Below are 15,736 nucleotides of genomic sequence, written 5' to 3'. Positions count from 1 at the left end.
TATGTTTATCCATGTGGTATTTAAAGTAAAACAAAACATTTATGATATTAAGGTGTATCAGTCAGAGTTCTTAGACATTAGCAACAGAAAGTGACTCTGGCTAAGCAGAGACGTGATTGGGCCACTGGAGAATTGGGAGAACTGGAGAGCCTGGATGAAGGCTGAGCTTCCTGGAGCAGCACCCAACACTAAACCCCAGAACTGGTCTGACGAGAAAATGTCACCTCTAGGGAGCTCTCGATGCCACGTGACCTCTCTACCAGGACCTTAACTTAATCGCAGCTGCTGGCCCTGCCATCCTCAAAGCTACTTCTGTGTCGAGTGTGCAGCTACAAAGCCACCCTTCTCCTGCCACTGCTGAAGAGAGCACGAGCTCCCCCCTCCCTTTCATAATGTAAGCTCCCAGTCCGCCTCCGTGCAGGCTGCCTGGTTGGCAGAGCTCAGTTCTCCCTCAGCCTTTTCTCTAGCTGCAAGGAAAACTGGGCAAGCAAGTCTCTAGCTTTTTTCTCTCACTTTGGGGAGATGATCTTGCCTTGCCCAGCCTGGACTCACAAAGTGGTGAACTTGCCAAACACATAACTCAGTTCAGGCAGTGGGTGGCCAAATGAAAGAAAAATGTTTTGCTTGTGTCATGTTATGAAATCTTGCCTTAACTAATGTTTTCAAATAACTGACCAGCTTCCTGTTCAATCATGTCAGAGAAATTGACCTCAATTCTGTTGGCCCCTGTGGCTTGGACAAAGTTACAGCCTTTCTTACTTACCTATCCCATGAGCAAGTAAGGATCAAAAAAGAGGAAAATGCTCTGGAGGCAATAAAGAACATACAAGTTATAGTTATTCAACCTCTCGACTAATTTCTCAGTATCTCCTTTCCATTCCAACATCCATCTGTAACTGTCATCTTGAGGATTACCGTGGATATCCTAATAAACTATCCAGTGACTTCTGGCCTGACACCTTGGCAGCATCTGACACCTCTCCCACCCCCAGCCCCCTACTCCCATCCCCACACATACTTCTACGCACTTTTCAAATTCTATAGATTCTTCCCACCGTGTTATTTTCTGCAGTGGTCTCTGTTACCAGAGTCCTATCTAGGCCATCATCATCTTCTACCCTGAATAATCACAGGTCACTGTCCTTCTACCCATTGCTACCAGACATCTTCGTGAAGCATATCTCTCATTACCTACTCCTGCTCAGAAACCATCAATGGCTCCCCACTACTCACAGAATAAAGTCTGCTTCCAAGGGGTGTCACCATTAGGACCCTGGCTTCCATTCAGCATGAGTTCACAGTTTTCCACAGACATCCCCAACTTCCTCTACTCAAACCAGTTATTTGTGGGTGAGTTCAAAGAAGCTTAAGCTCTTAGGGTCCCATCTGAGACATGGCCAAGTTGGAAGGAGAAGAACAGGGTTGCTGGGCCTCTGTAGGGCTTCTTAGAAATGGGACTCTATGATGAGAGCATTTAGGTTTTTTGAATGGGGAAAGCCATTCATGGAGCTGCCAGAATGTGAATGGGCTAAAGAGGAATTTAGTTAAATCACTTATTGAGAATTAACAGAAGAATTTTGGGAGATGAGAAAAATAGTGTCAACATTGAAAGAGTACAAAATACTGGCATGAGCATGGTAGGAAATGCCCCTCCATGGGACATTATCAATGGAGATATATGGACTGTGGTGGTGGTCATTCAATTAGTAGGCATATAAAACAGGTATGTAAAATTAACACTTCATCTAACAAACATTTATGGAGCATCTATTCTGTACTTGATACTAAGAGTCCTGGTGATACAGTAGAAAAGATAGCAGTTCTCACTCTCATGAATTTTACATTCTAGTGGGAGAGACAGATAGCAAACAGATTAATAAGAAAATATACATGATCATGTCATGTTTTTACAATGCTCTGAGGAAAAATAAAGCAGAGTAATGGAATAACGGCAAAGAGTATGACATAGGGTTGTAGTGGTCAAGGAAGGCCTGGCCATTTGAACCAAGGCCTGACGAAGTGAGGGAGCAAGCCCTGCATATATTTGTGGGAAGAGCCTTCTAGGCAAAAGGAACAGCAAACACAAAAACAGACCTTAAGGCAAGAGCATGCTTGGAGTCCTTGGATAATAGCAAGAAGCTGAGAGACAGTGAATACTACAGTGTATTAAGGATGGAAGTCAGGGATGAGCTCAGGTAGGGTCTTGTAGGCCAGGAGACTGATCATTTCTTCTCTGCTCCATATTCCTTTCCCATAGAGTTGTCGCCTAAGCTAGTCCCTGCACTGGGCTTTGGGATATGAGCTCTGAAGCCATAGCCAATGGACCTCAAGATGAATCCATCGGATTCTTTATCCTGAGAATTTGGATGTGAAGCTTTATAAAGTGATAGGAGTCCAGGCAGGGCTGGGCTACATGGGCCATGTTTGGCTCATGTGCATAGAGAAGTATCCTGAAACAAGAAGGAGGGAGAGGAATCAGGCAGACATAGAGGGAAAGAAACATAAATGAGAGCCCATGGGTCCATGAGGAGAGATGTGCCAACCTTGTTCCCAAAGCTTCCTGAGGCCCAGCTATACTTCGTGCTCTTGAATTCCATATATTATCCATGTCCTTGTTAGTAAATTCACATATACTTAAGCCTAAGTGACTCCTATTTCTTTCAACCAAATTGTCACTGACTCCCACCCCACTGTGTACCAGGAGAGAGGTATGGAAAAGAGGTTATTGACCTTGAGGACAGCAAAGTTACTGAGACTCAGCAGGTGAAGAAAGTCTTCACGGGGAGCTTGTGTAGAAATATATTTGTTTGTCTACACAAACAATTTTGGGTTGTAGGGAGTAAATACTTAAGAGTAGGATTGCTGGACCAAATGTTAAGTGCAGAGTATTCGTTTGATTTAAAAACTGCCTATATTAGTAGAATACTCCAGAGAAACAGAACCAACAGGCTGTGTGTGTGGGGGGGAGGAGGGGTGTGTGTGTGTGTGTGTGTGTGTGTGTGTGTGTGTGTGTGGCAGGGGGTGTGTGTGTATACACATATATGTATATATAGAGATCAATTGGTTAATTTAGCTGAAGGAATTGGTTCATGTGATTGTGGAGGTTTGGTAAGTCCAAACTCCACAGAGCAAGCTGGAAGGCTGGAGACCCAGGGAAGAGTTGCAGTTCCAATTCAAAGGCAGTCTGCTGGGAGAATTCCTTCTTGTTCAGGTGGTGGTCAGTCTGTTCTAGTAAGGCCTTCAACTGATTGTATGAAGCCCACTTATATTATAGTGGGTAATCTGCTTTACTCAAAGTCTACCATTTAAATGTTAATCTCCTCAAAAAAAACACCTTCACAAAAACATATGGAATAATATTTGATCAAATACCTGGGCACTGTGGCTCCACCAATTTAATTCATAAAATTAACCATTAGATTGCCAAACTGTTTTCCAAGATGGTTGTTCCATTTTGATTTCCCACCAGCAATTTATGAGATTTCCAGTTGTTCTGCATCCTTGTCAACACTTGGAATTTTCAGGCTTTTTAGTTTTAGGTATTCTAGTTAGGTTGTAGAGATAATGCATTGCATTTCCCTGATGACTAATGATGTTGGGTGTCTTTTTCTGGGCTTATTGTCCAATCATATCTTTTCTGTACTAAAGCATCTGTTTAAATCTTTTGGTTATATTTTCAGTGGATTGTTTGTCATCTTATTATTGAGTTGTAAGGGTTGTTTATGTATTCCAGGTATAAGTCTTTTATCACATAGGTGTTTTGCAGATATTATCTCTAGTCAATGACTCATCTTATTTTCCTAACACTGACTTTCAAAGGATGGAAGCTTTTTAGTTTTGATGATGTGCAAATTATTACTTCTGCTTTTATAGTTTGTACATTTTTTGTGTCCTGTTTAAGAAATCTTCACACCTGGGCAACATGGTGAAAACCATCTCTACTAAAATACAAAAAATTAGCCGGGCATGGTGGCATGTGCCTGTAGTCCCAGCTACTCGGGAGGCTGAGGCAGGAGAATCGACTGAACCCTGGAGGCAGAAGTTGCAGTGAGCCTACATCACACCACTGTACTCCAGCCTGGGTGACAGAGCGAGACTCTGTCTCAAAAAATAAAAATAAAAAAAGAAATGGAAATCTTCACCTTGCCCAAAGTTACAAGATTTTTCTGCTATGTTTTCTTCTGTAAGTTTTATAACTTTAGCTCTTACATTTAAGTCTCTGACCCATTTTAAGTTAATTTTTGTGAATAGTGAGAGGGAAGGGTTGATTTTTTTCATATATGAATATTCAGTTCTAATACCCCTTTTTTGAAAAGATTATTCTTTCCATATTGAATTATCTTAACAGTTTTGTTGAAAGTCATCTTACCATATATGGTGGGTCTATTTCTGGACTCCATTTTGTTTCTTTGATTTATATGTCTATCCTGTGTCAATATCACACTGTCTTGATTACTATAGTTTTATACTAAGTTTTGTAATCAGGTAGTATGAGTCCTCCAACTTTGCATTTTTGTGTAGATTTTAGAATCAGATTTTAGCATTACCATATAACTTTTATAAATTTTAGCATTTCCATATAACTTTTATAATCTACTTGTCAATTTCTACAGAGAAGTCTGCTTGGATTTTGATTGGCATTATATTGAATCTATGGATCATTTGGGGGATAATTGATGCCTTAATAATATTGAATTTTCCAACCCATGAACATGGTATATCTCTCTATTTATTTAGATCTTCCTTAATTTCTCTCAGCAATGTTTTATAGTTTTCAATAAATATATTTTGTTAAATTTTTTCCTAAGTATGTCATGTTTTTAGTATTTTCTTTTTACTTTCAACTTCCAGCTGTTCGTTGCTAATATATTAAAATGTCATTGCATTTCATATATTGACCTTGTATCTTGTGACCTTGTTAAACTCAGTTATTAGTTTTATCGCTTTGGTATATTCCTTGGTATCTTCTACATAGATGATTATGTCATCTGCAAATGAAGAAACCAACTTTCTTTCTCTCTCTCTATCTCTCTCTCTTTCTTTCTCTCTCTCTTTCTCCTTCCCCTCTCCCTCTCCCAGGCCCTCTCTTTCTCCTTCCCTCCTCTTCCCCCTCCCCTCCCCCCCCCACTCCCCATTCCCCTCCCCCTCTCCTCCCTCTCCCTCCTCTCTCATCTTGCTTTATTACATGGGCTAGGACAACCAGTATTGAATTGAAATAACAAATGGTGAGAGAAGTGGTCTTTCACCATTAAGTATGGTGTTAGCTACAGGTTTTTTGCAGATGCTCTTTATCAGCTTTCATTCTATTCCTAGTTTGTTGAGAGTTTTTATGATGAATGGTAGTTGAGTTTTGTGAAATGCTTTTTCTGAACGTATTGAGATGGTGAGTGTATATGTTTATTTTTACTAGCTATATAGCCTTGGAAAGGTCACTTTCTGTCTTCTAAGAAATAGGGATACTAATACCTTTCCCTGTGGCTGTTATGTAATGTATATAAAGTTCAGCATAGGCTCTGGTGCTTAGTTGACTCTGTAATATTATTATATACATTAAATATTTTTTAAATTTTCCAAATGTAAACTTGTATTATTAACCAAGCTTTTGCAAATTATATGATTCTCAACAATTCTAAATTTCTCCCAAGGAACACTTGCGTCCCAGATGAGCATTCCTGTCCTAAGCTTTCCAGATTTGCTTTATTTCCCAGGAGTGAGGGCTCACACTATTTTATGGTTTCCTAATCATAAGACACTGTATTCTAAACTGTCATTGTTTCCTACTAAGTTTTAAAGCAACATTCTTTGTTTAAATATGCACATGTAATATGTGAGCATGTGTGTGTGTAAGTAATGGCTTTAGGAGTTGTACAGATGCAAAATAGATGGGCATTACACCTGGATAAAGCTTATTTTATTAATCTTTTCTGTTATCTGTCTTTTCCCTGAGTAATTTATTTGTTGAGGAAAAAATGGTCGATTTTCCTGTAGGATGTTCTGTAGTCTGGGTTTTGCTGATTGTCCCCTGTGCTGTCATTTCAAATGCTCTCTGTTCTTTGTGTTTTATATAAATTAGTAGACAGATGTAGAGCCTTCATTGGACTCCATTTAGATTATTTTTGGCAATATTATTTCATAAGTGCTTTTTCTAAATGTATTAATTTGTTGGGGATTTAAAAATGATGCCATTCAGATTTTACTATTCCCTCATTTATTAGTTGGACTTCTGTAAGGAGAAACACTTCTCAACTCTGTGGTTACTTGACATATAATTTATCCTATCAAGGCAGAGTAAATGTTTGATTCTTTTTCTTTATTTACCAGTTTTCAAAATAAGGAGTTGGTTTGCTCGCACCCTCCAGGGGTAACCAGTGAGGAAGGAAAGTTTTATTGTTACTGTTGACTTTAGTACTGTGAATGTAAGCACATTTGATATATTTTAATTCATTTCATTTTGAACAGTAGGAGCCTATTAAAGGTGGCCCCTGAATCCTTTTGACATTCTCCTTATAGTCTTTGATAGCTCCTTTGCTCCTGGTGTGATGAGATGTTCCAGGTTCATCTTTTATATTTTCTACTTTTGACCTGGAATCAGCTACTTCCCCTGAGAACCTTAGTTTCTTTAAGTGAGAAATGGTATTTAGTGACCTCAATCTATTGGGACTACTAGGTTGCTCATTATTTCTAAGCCAATTTAATGGGCAGAGGAAGATAAAATGCATCACAAGTTCATGTTGATCCTTCCCATTCAAATTCAATACAACAGGATTACAACTCCCTTTTAAAAGAGAAAAATTCACATAGACTAATACAACTTCAGTGAGCCACAGAACTCAGTTGAGAATAGATGGATGAAAATAATGCCAAAAAATGTCTTTTAACTGTAAACTATCTCTGTAAAATAGAAGTTTTTCTATTTTTAAATAATAATTTAGTGAACATTATGGGAGCTGAGGATTAGATTATCATAAAAATCAAAACCTATATAAATTCTCTTACAGTTTCAGGGACCCTGAGAATGGGGCATGGACCCTCTTGTTTAAGAAGCTCCATCCCTGTCTATATATTTCTGTTGTTTTCATGTGACTTCATGGATTTATATTTTTTAATTTTTAATTTTCAAAATTTAACTTCCAAAATTTAATTTTCAAAAATTTAATTTTCAAAATTCAAAATTCCAAAAACATACACCTTGTATGTTTTTTCCATTAATCTTCTGAATGGGCACTGAAGCATCTGAAAGAAAAAGATTTTGCATATACTTGCCTAGACAGACACCAAGGTTGTCTTGTCTTAGTAAAAATTTGATGTGATTTTTAATCACTTCTGATTCATTTGCCAACTTGAAGCCTGAATGGTTCTTTAAACTATTTAAACATGCACATACCTGCATGCACACACAAACCAACTGTTAAATCTTGTACACATAAATGAAGAGAGGATCAGGGCAAGGGCTTTATTATTCACTTTACAAAGTATGCACTTGATGGCTCACACCTGTAATCCCAGCACTTTGGAAGGTCAAGGTGGACAGATCACCTGAGGTCTGGAGTTCAAGACCAGCCTGGCCAACATGGTGAAACCCTATCTCTACTAAAAATACAAAAATTAGCTGGGCATGGTGGCGCACGCCTGTAATCCCAGCTACTTGGAAAGCTGAGGTAGGAGAATCGCTTGAGTCCAGGAGGTGGATGTTGCAGTGAGCTGAGGTTGTGCCACTGCAGTCTAGCCTGGATGACAGAGTAAAATTCCATCTCAAAACAAAAACAAAAACAAAATATGTACTTGAGCATTTTATTCATAAAGCTAGACACCCTAGTGCACTTGAAATATGATTACCTGTACAAAAATCCGTATACAGCTCTTTAGCAACATATCTCGAGTAAATAAAATTACTCTTCATCAGATGTGTTGTCTTTTGAAAGAAAGAAACAATACCATATTCAAAGGTTGCCAGTGCTGCTCAGTTGTGAATTCTGCAAGAAGGCATTCATGGTAATGTCATGACTCATGAATTATGTGCTATATTTGAGCAGTGAGGTCAGCTGTTACAGCACATAATTCATTATCTCACATTCATGATTTTTCTTCCTTTCTCTATTTCCTATGTCCTGCCTTTTTTCTATGTAGAATATCTCATATCTGACCCAGTGTTGGGCATTATCCAGCTTTCCTATTAAAATGTAACTTCAACATTTATTTTTCATAATTGTAATTTTAAAAAGTATAACAGTTTTGAAGATATTATTTTATAGCACTTTTATGTGTTTCAGGTCCACATTAAATTGGCAGAAAGTGTTATACAAGCCAAGTACAACTTCTTTGCATTAGAAGTTGTGCTTGTTATTCAAACTGCTTCTCAGCCTGTGTCTGCTGTGCCATGGTATGGAAGCATGTTTCATCCATTTTACTTATTTGGGCCAATGGTTTATCCCTAAAGCAACCTACAAGGATTTATATTTTTTAATTTTTAATTTTCAATTTTTATGGGTACATAGTGGTGCAAATATTTGTCCGGTACATGAGATATTTTGATACAGCCATACAATGAGTCATAATTACATCACAGTAAATGGGCTGTCCATCACCTCAGGCATATATCTTTTCTTTCTGTTACAAACAATCCAATTGTACTCTTTTTGTTATTTTAAAAGGCACAATAAATTATTGTTGACTGTAGTCACCCTGTTGCACTATCAAACACTAGATCTTATTTATTCTATCTAACTATATTTTTGTTCCCATTAATCATCCCTACTTCATCCTCCCCAACCCTTCCCAGCCTCTTGCAGCTATCATTCTACTCTCTATCTCTATGAATTCCATGGTTTTAATTTTTATGTCCCAGAAATAAGTGAGAACATGTGAAGTTTATCTTTCTGTGTCTGGCTTATTTCACTTACTGTAAAGACCTCCAGTGCCATCCCTGCTGTTGCAGATGACAGGATTTCATTTAAGATCTCATTCTTTTATATGGCTGAATAGTACTCCATTGTGTATATGTATCACATTTTCTTTCTCTCTCTATCTCTCTCTCTCTATCTCACTTTGAGACAGGCTCTCACTCTGTCACCCAGGCTTGGGTGCAGTGGTGCCATCATGGCTCATTGCAGCCTCAACTTCTCCAGGCTCAGGTGATCCTCCCACCTAAGCCTCCCAAGCAGTTGGGACTATAGGCACATGCCATTGTGTCCAGAATTTTTGTACTTTTTATAGAGATGGGGTTTCACTGTGTTGCTCAGGCTGGTCTCAAATTCCTGGACTCTAGTGATCAGCTCACCTCAGCCTCCCAAAGTGCTGTGATTACAGAATGTATTTTCTTTATCCATTCATCTGTTGATGGACATGTAAGTTGCTTCCAGATCTTGACTGTTGTGAATGGTGCTGCAATAAACATGGGAGTGCAGATAGCTGTTTGATATGCTGATTTCCTTTTTGGGAGTATATACCTATCAGTGGAATTGCTGGGTCATATGGTAAGTATATTTTTAGTTTTTTCAGGAACTTCCAAACTGTTCTCCATAGTGGCTGTATTAATTTACAGTCCCCTCAACAGGACATAAGGGTTCCCATTTGTCCACCTCATCACCAACATTTATTGCCTGTCTTTTGGATAAGTCATTTTAACTGGGGTGAGATGCTACTTCATTGTAGTTTTCACTTACATTTATCTGATAATCAGTGATGTTGAGCATCTTTTCATAAACCTGTTTGCCATTTGTATGTCTTCTTTTGAGAAATGTCTCGTCAGATCCTTTGCCCATTTTTAAACCAGGTTATTAGATATTTTTCCTGTAGAGTTGTTTTAGCTCTGGTTATTTATCTGTTGTTATATGGGTAGTTTGCAAATATTTTCCCTCATTCTGTGGCTTGTTTCTTCACTTTGTTAATTGTTGCCTTTCCTGTGCAGAAGCTTTTTAACTTGATGTGATCACATTTGTCCATTTTTGCTTTAGTTTCCTGTGCTTGTGGAATATTACTCAAGAAGTTTTTGCCCAGACCAATGTCCTAGAGAGTTTTCAGTGTTGGGTGCATATATATTTACAGTTGTTATATTGTCTTGCTGAATTGACCCCTTTATCATTATATAGTGACCTTCTTTGTTTCTTCTTACAGTTTTTGTCTTGAAATATATGTTGTCTGATGTAAGTATAGCTACTCCTGCTTTTTTTGGTGCCCATTTACATGGAGTTTCTTTTTCCATTCCTTTATTTTCAGTCTGTGTGTGTTTTTATAGGGGAAGTGTATTTCTTGTAGGCAACAAATCATTGGGTCTTGTTTTTTAATCCATTCAGCCTTTCTATGTTTTGTGATTGAATTGTGTCCATTTACATTAACGGTTATTATTGATAAGTAAGAACTCGCTCCTGCCATTTTGTTGTTTTTTTTTCTGATTATATTGTGGTCTTTTCTTCCTTCCTATCTTCCTTTTAGTGAAGGTTATTTTTATCTGGTGGTGTGTTTTAATTTCTTGCTTTTTTTGTGTGTATATATATGTTTTATGTTTTTTGATTTGAGATTACCATGAGGCTTGTAGATAATACACTCATTATTTTAAACTGATCACAACTTAACACCAATTGCATAAACAAATAAATAAGTAAAGAGAAAAGTAAGAACAACTGTGTACTTTAACTTCATCCCCTGATTTTAAACTTTTTGTTTTCTGTTTATATCTTATTGTACTATGTCTTGAAAAGTTGTTATAGTTATTTTTGACTAGTTTATCTTTTAGTCTTTCTACTCAAGATATACACCACAATTGTAGTGTTATAATATTCTGTGTTTTTCTGTGCACTTACTATCACTAGTGAGTTTTGTGCCTTCAGATGATTTCTTATTGCTCATCAGCATTCTTTTCTTTCAGACTGAAGTACTTTCTTTAGCATTTCTTGTAGGATAGTCCTGGTGTTGATGAAATCCCTTCGCTTTTGTTTGTCTGGGAACATCTTTATTTCTCCCTCATGTTTGAAGGATATTTTCACCAGATATACTATTCTAGAATAATTTTTTTCCTTCTGCACTTTAAATATGTCATGCCACTCTTTCCTGGCCTGTAAGATTTCCACTTAAAAGTCTGCTGCCAGATGTATTGGAGTTCCATTGTATGTTGTTTGTTTCTTTTATCGTGCTGCTTTCAGGATCCTTTCTTTATTCTTGACCTTTGGGAGTTTGATTATTATATGTCTTGAGGTAGTCTTATTTGGGTTAAATCTCCTTGGTGTTTTTTAACTTTCTTGTACTTGAATATTGATATCTTTCTCTAGGTTTGGGAAGTTCTCTGTTATTATCCCTTTGAATAAACTTTCTACCTCTATCTCTCTGTCTACCTTCTATTTAAGGCCAATTATTCTCAGATTTGCCTTTTTGAGTCTGTTTTCCAGACCTTATAGGCATGTTTCATTCCTTTGAGTTTATTTAGGACCCCAGAGCACTTAAATCCACAGTGGCAAGACTTACAGCTCAAGTTGCAAGCACTAGAATGGGCAATTCCCCTCTGGCTAGGGCTGGTCTAAATGCTCCCTCCATGGGTGCCAGCTGAGTTCTGCCTGGTATTGCTTTCTGCTGCAACAGGGCAGCATTGAGTTTCAATGCAAAGTTCTTCAGTCACTGTGCTCTCGCTCTCCTAAGCTCAGATTGTCTCTCGACACCACCATTGCCAGGGGATGGTGGAGGGGTGGCGTGGTAATTCAAGACTGTCTTTCCTACCCTCTTCAGTTCCTCTTTCACTGATACGAAGTTATAACCAGATACTTTGATCGCTCGTCTGATTTTTGGTTCTTATGAAGGTGCTTTGTTGTGTGGATAGTTGTTCAATTTGGTGTTCCTGCAGGGAGGATGATCAGTAAAGGCTTCTATTCAGCCATCTTGCTCTGCTTCTCTTCCCATTTATTGAATAACTTTCTCATAGAGTTTGACCTAAAGATGCAATTAATGATTAGTTCAGATTGTGAAGCTGAAAGCTGATGCTGGTGTCACCTTCTAAAATTAAGCTTCTGGTTATAATTAAGAGGTGCAGCCTTGGGGCATTGAGTATTATCTGTGGCTTGGTTGCTAACAGGGAAAACTCCAGGATGTTCTTGTTAACTCCAGTTCTGCTAGGCCAGCTTAGAAAAGGAGCAGTAGTATTAGAAAAATTTGTATTTGAACCTGTTCTCAAGGGCATGGTAGCAAATATCTCAGTGGATTTAATGTGGCTGGAGAGGAAACTTTGATCATTTGAGAGATGGAGTACCAGCGAGTCCTCTCATCCTTCGAGTTGTCAGAGGAAATAACATTTACCTGAATGAAAGGTCAGTTGGGATGGCAAATGCTGAGAAGATTAGAGTCCTTCACTTTGCCCTCCATGTGAGCTACCCGGCTCCAATGACAAAAGAGTTTGAAGTGGAGTGCTTTGGGAGAGAGTCTCAGCCTTCTGGCTCAACTGCTGCTTTCTACTTATAGAAAGTATTCCAGGTGCTACCTTTCCTTCATGTTTTGCATGGCTATATGTTGAAAAGCATGACCTATGTGTCAGTCTGGGTTCCAGCAGGAAAGAATCAGGTAATTTAGAAGAGTTTAATGAAGAGACGCTTTAAAAAGATATGTTCAGGACTACATAAAACAACAAGAGATGGTGAGGCATCCTGAGGTTTGCAATAGTGGGGAGCTTTAACCCTATCTACGCCTGAAGAGGCCAACAGAGGGAAGATTCTCAAACCCCAGACAAAGTAGCTATAGCTGTTAGGGAGGGCAGCCTGGCAGGAGCTGTGGCCTGTAGGAGAGGCTGATGACCATGATGACCCAGCAGGGAGGGAGTTATAGGAATCGATACTCTGACCTCACTTTCCTGCCTCTCTCCTATCTCCTGCCAATGTGTCCCATTGGCTTAACCCAACCAGAAGTGAGAGGACAAGGAAGGCCAGTGATACAGAGTGTCATTCGTTTGGATCACAGAATTGAGAGGCAGTAGATCCAGAGAGGCAAATGGAAAGAAAATACCCAGCAATATCTATTTCCTTTAAAATATATGGATTGTTCTATACAGGAAAATGATAAGTATGAACAAGTACCTCATGTATCTGATTCCAAATCACTGAATGGGTGTGAAGTGAGAACTCCAAGGGTAGTTGAACTAATAATAGTAGTGGTCGTTATTGTTATGATCTCCATCTTCATTGAGAGCTTACCATTGTACCAGGAACTGTTGTAAACACTACATCTATATTACCTCATTTAGTTTTTAAAACAGTCCCATAAGTAGTATAATTAGTCTCATATTATATAGTTGAGGAAACTGCAGCACAGGAAGTTTAGGTTCTCCGTACACAGTCTCAAAGCTCAGAAGCAGAGAGGCAGGATTTAAATCCAGGCTGTAGGGATATACTCTACCCTGTACTGACTCTCTCTCAATAAAGGAAAAAGTACATAAGACACCTTTGAGGGAGGGAAGTTGGAGCATTCAGTAATGATTAATATTTGCTTCCTGTTGATAATTAGATATTTGAAGAGATTTAATGTGTTTGAAATCTCTTTCCAACTTAAGAATTTTAGGTTTCTAAGGCAAAGAAAGTTAATTTGTTTATGGGTCATCAACAGTGACTCCACCCAGAACACTTTAATGATAGCTTCTCCTTCCCTTCCTTTTAATATTATTTTTCTTTCCTGTGTTATTCAGACAAAATGTGCTTTTTCTTTTTTTCTTTTTCTTTTTAAATTTTATTTATTTATTATTTATTTTTTATTTTTTTAATTATACTTTAAGTTCTAGGGTAAGTGTGCACAACTTGCAGGTTTGTTACATATGTATGTATACATGTGCCATGTTGGTGTGCTGCACCCGTTAACTCATCTTTTACATTAGGTATTTCTCCTAATGCTCTCCCTCCGCCCTCCCCCCACCCCATGACAGGCCCCAGTGTGTGATGTTCCCCACCCTGTGTCCATGTGTTCTCATTGTTCAGTTTCCACCTATGAGTGAGAACATGCGGTGTTTGGTTTTCTGTCCTTGTGATAGTTTGCTGAGAATGATGGTTTCCAGCTTCATCCATGTCCCTACAAAGGACATGAACTCATCCTTTTTTATGGCTACGTAGTATTCCATGGTGTATATGTGCCACATTTTCTTAATCCAGTCTATCATTGATGGACATTTGGGTTGGTTCCCAGTCTCTGCTATTGTGAATAGTGCTACAATAAACATACATGTGCAGATGTCTTTATAGCAGCATGATTTATAATCCTTTGGGTATATACCTTGAAATGGGATGGCTGGGTCAAATGGTATTTCTAGTTCTAGATCCTTAAGGAATCGCCACACTGTCTTCCACAATGGTTGAACTAGTTTACAGTCCCACCAACAGTGTAAGAGTGTTCCTATTTCTCCACATCCTCTCCAGCACCTGTTGTTTCCTGACTTTTTAATGATCACCATTCTGACTGATGTGAGATGGTATCTCATTGTGGTTTTGATTTGCATTTCTCTAATGGCCAGTGATGATGAGCATTTTTTCATGTGTCTGTTGGCTGCATAAATGTCTTCTTTTGAGAAGCGTCTGTTCATATCCTTTGCCCACTTTTTGATGGGGTTGATTTTTTCTTGTAAATTTGTTTAAGTTCTTTGTAGATTCTGGATATTAGCCAAAAGGTGTTTTTTTTCTGAGCTTCAGGAGGACACTAACAGCAGAGTAGCATCTACCAAGTACCAGGCATTGGCCAGAGAACTTAGGAAGGATAAATCATTTAGTCTTAATAACAGCCTTGCAAGGCCACTGTTAAAAATCCCTATTTTACAGGTGAGAAGACTGAGTCCTGCAGAGAAGTGTCTTGCTCAAGGTCATTCAGTTAAAAAGCATTAGCCCTGGCAGGTCTCCCTTGTTCTGAAGCTCTTTCTTTTTTACTGACTGTAGTGTCCCCTGGAGACTAAGTGATTTCCTCTGGGCCAAGGCCATCAGGGCTGATGAATGAGCTTTCAGTTAACCAAAACCTTTACATATTTTTTTCACGTGAACATGTATGTTTATTTATCGGTTACTCCTAAGAAGAGAAACTGAAGAGAGGCCAGAGATACAGGAGAAAATGAGGATGGTGGTATTGTCATGGAGAGAGGGGAGTGTTTCTAGAAAGAGAGCCTGGTCACCTGTGCCAGAGGCAGCAGAGAGCCTGATAAGTTAAGGACAAGTGTCCTTTGTATTTCGACATGTGAAGATCATTGGTGACCTTCAAGAGAAGTGTTGGAGAGTGATCCAATTAGAGTAAACTTCAGGGTAAATAGGAGGGCCAGGAGGTAGAGGCAGTACGTCTGGACCTTTCCTTGGAGAAACGTAGATGAGAAGGATGGTAGACATTCAGTGGCGACCAGGAGGGTGGAATGGTTTTCTAAAGACAGAAGATATTAGAATGTGTTTGAAACTGATGAGCAGGGTCCATAGACAGGAAGAAGATAGCAATGTAGCAGAGATGGGGAGCAATTAGGGATCAGAGTTGGCCTGTTGACTCAATTCTGTGTGATCTGGTTCCTGCCCACGTTGCTGGCCCTGTCCCCTGATCATTATGCCCAATCATTCTTCTTTCTGTTCCTCCATGCTGAACTCAGTCTTGCTTAGCACCTTTGCATTTGTGGTTTCCTTCTTCAAGTCTGCTCTGATGTGACTTGCTTACTGGTGCCTATCCTGACTGCCCCATTTTTGAATTGTGACCCACTGCCCCTTCACATATATACTTCCAATCACCTTTTTCTGGCCTTTTAAAAAAAAATATA

At 38.7% G+C, this 15,736-nt stretch overlaps 1 protein-coding gene across 7 annotated transcripts in view; it reads left to right on the top strand.

The window, feature by feature from the left end:
* Positions 1-15,736, top strand: part of APBA1 (amyloid beta precursor protein binding family A member 1) — a 226,085-nt gene that overhangs the window by 27,553 nt on the left and 182,796 nt on the right. The gene's annotated exons all lie outside the window — the stretch shown is intronic.

The sequence above is a fragment of the Macaca fascicularis genome, chromosome 15 (genome assembly GCF_037993035.2).
Source record: "Macaca fascicularis isolate 582-1 chromosome 15, T2T-MFA8v1.1".
Taxonomy (NCBI): domain Eukaryota; kingdom Metazoa; phylum Chordata; class Mammalia; order Primates; family Cercopithecidae; genus Macaca; species Macaca fascicularis.
This window is presented reverse-complemented; position numbering and strand designations above follow the sequence as displayed.